Source organism: Zingiber officinale, chromosome 5A (genome assembly GCF_018446385.1).
Source record: "Zingiber officinale cultivar Zhangliang chromosome 5A, Zo_v1.1, whole genome shotgun sequence".
Taxonomy (NCBI): domain Eukaryota; kingdom Viridiplantae; phylum Streptophyta; class Magnoliopsida; order Zingiberales; family Zingiberaceae; genus Zingiber; species Zingiber officinale.
Window position 1 is genome coordinate 54,786,983 of NC_055994.1, and position 3,019 is coordinate 54,790,001.

At 42.7% G+C, this 3,019-nt stretch overlaps 1 non-coding gene across 1 annotated transcript; it reads right to left on the minus strand.

Moving 5' to 3' along the window:
• Positions 1 to 2,596: 2,596 nt before the first annotated feature.
• On the minus strand, positions 2,597 to 2,702 carry LOC121983558. Its single transcript, XR_006112597.1, has one exon. It is a non-coding gene; the product is annotated as a small nucleolar RNA R71 (small nucleolar RNA).
• Positions 2,703 to 3,019: the final 317 nt, after the last annotated feature.

Genomic DNA, 3,019 nt, shown 5'->3' on the forward strand with positions numbered 1-3,019 from the left:
ACTGTTCCCTCTACGGGGAACGCGTCCTCACATACTCCCCTCAGGAGAGATTACCTTGTGCTAGTCCAGTCCTCCAGACTGACTAGATTTTCTGCCTAGGATTACCACCCCCTAGGACCAAGGGTTACCACCCCCTAGGCTTTTTTTCCACCTAGGGTTACCACCCCCTAGGACCTAAGGTTACCGCCCCTTAGGATTTTCCTTCACCTAGGGTTACCACCCCCTAGGGCCTAAGGTTACCGCCCCTTAGGTTTTTCCACCTGCCTAACCACAGTTAGGACTTTCCTGAAATCTCATTTAAGCACATTAGATAACAAGGAATCTTAACTTTGAATCCCTTTGTCATTATCAAAACTTAGGTTTGATCGTCGGATGCTTCCCACACCAACAGTTTATGCATGTTTTAGCGCACATTCATTTGCTTTATACATATATATTCTTTGCATGATCGCCTCTTTTATCATGTACTCATCATATATACTCTTTTGTTCGAATATCTGCTCTTTGTTTGGTTTTATGTTGACAGCAATAACTTTCGGAGCAAAAACAGCGATTGTCGACGCACCAGAACGAGCCAGAGAACACGGCCGTCAAACCTCGCATGACCGTATGGCCAAATAGAAGAGGAGCAGTGCACAACCGCTCAACTCTTGCACGATCGTGCGGCCAACCAGAGGTAGATCAAAGCATGGTCGTGTAAACTTGCACGGTCGTGCCCCTCACGATCGAAGCCAAGGAAGGAACGGTCGTGCAACCCTGCACGGTCGTGTCCTAGGAGCCGAGCCCGAAGTTCACACGGCTGTGCCAATTGGCACGATCGTGCAGCGCGGCCAGAGACAAGAAAGGGAACAGCCGTGCCATATTGGCACGGCCGTAACAGCCGCAGTCGTTCCCTAGCCTATAAAAGGGTTTTAACCCTTCTTCTTAAAGGGGGAGAGCCGAGAAGCGAGTCGTCAGCAGGAGAATCACCTAGGTATCGTTCCACGCCATCCAGGACCTCTATCCAGTGATCATTCATCACCACATTAACTCCAGAAGAAAAGGATTGGATCCGAAGATCACTCGTCGTCGTTGGATAAACATACTTCTTCTTTCTCTCTTCTTGTTTGAGGATGCTTAATTACATTATGTCTTTGAGTTTTTCTCCGACGTCTATGGAGTAGATTCCTTGTTCTAGGATGAGGGAGTAATTGTGGATTGGTTTTGATGTAATACTCCTATTTATGCTTTATTTCATTGGATGATTTCGCTTGCTTTGTTTCGACTACTCAATCTCTATATTGTGTTAATTAATTGTATAGGAATTGCCAACCTCGTAGAGGGAATATCTTAGATTGTACACCCGAGGGGCCCTAATGACAAGGGTAACCCGTTCACGGACATTTTGGGTACTTCTTTGAATGGAGAGGCAACTTCTCCACAAGGAAGTAAGAGACCAAACTAAGCTCCTTATTTCTATCCTTAATGATACCAATTAGAGTTGCGTTCTTGTGATTTACCGAGGCGTCCTAGTGACAGGGGTTAACCGTAATAGGATTTCATAGGGATCTTCTCTATTTGGTACTTAAGGATTGTTGCTTTGGCTTACGACGAATGCGCGTTGATGGACAATGAGTAAAGGATAGAATGTGATACGCCAATACCACCACAATGCAACTGAACTCCTACGACTCTTCATAAACCAAGTCAATTACTTCTACTTTGCTAGTTCTTGTTTCCGCTTCCCAATCTCGTTTCTTTAGATAACTTACAACCATCGGTAGTTTAGTTAATCCAAAGTGAACCATCGCTAGTACTTATAACCAGTTCTCGTGGGATCGATAATCTTTATTACTGACGATGAATCCGTGTACTTGCGGAATCATTACAAGTTTTTGGCGTCGTTGCCGGGTACTGCGCCTATAACATTAGCGAAAGTCATATTAGATTAGACTAAACTTAGTTTCTTTTTCCTTTATCTTTCCTTTTTCTAATATTTTGCATTTTAGAGATAAATAATTTTATTTTTTTATTTTCTTTATTTTCTGCAATTTTATTAAAACGCCTAAAATATATATATTATTATTTCATCTCTCTTCTTTACTATACTCCATATCTTATTTTTGCATGCGAAGAGCTAATCTTTCAGGACAACTTCTACCATTCGATCCAGAGATCGATAGGACTTTCCTGAGAAGAAGGAACCTACAAAAAGCATTTCAAGCCACACAAGAATCTTCAAAAATGGTTGACAAACTGTTGAAGGACTACGCAACACCTTATGCACGAGGGGTTCGGTCTAGCATCACTTGATCGCTAATTGAAGCCAACAATTTTGTAATCAAGTATGCAGTAATTCACATGGTTCAGCAGAATCAATTTGGAGGAGGACCTCACGATGATCCAAACCATCACTTAGAGCTTTTCTACGAGATTTGCGGTACTATGAAAGTGAACAGGGTCCCTCCAGAATCAGTAAGACTACTTCTCTTTAGATTCTCCCTGAAAGACAGAGCCAAGTAGTGACTCAATTCCCTTCCAGCAAACAGCATAACATCTTAGGAGTAGTGTGAGCAGAAATTTCTGGACAAATTCTACCCGCCAAGCAAAACTGCCCACATGAGGAATTTGATCGCAAGCTTCAAACAGATAGAGTCAGAATCATTATTTGAAGCTTGGGACAGGTTCAAAAGTATGTTGAGATAGTGCCCCCATCATGGCCTTGAGAAATGGTTGGTTCTACACACATTCTACAATGGAATCAATTATCACACGAAGGTATCCCTTGATTCTGCAGCAGGAGGAGCACTAATGAACAAGAACCTTGATGAAGCTGAAGAGATCATAGAGAATGTGGCACAGAACCACCATCAGTGGGCAACCAAAAGATCTGGTAGTTCTTTCTCAGGGAATCCAATAAAGGCAACAGGAAAATTTGACGTAGATACAGTCACACTCATGTCTGCAAAGTTGGACGCTCTGACCAAGAAGTTTAAGGCCATGGGAAACAACACGGCCAATGCAATAGTTTGTATTTACG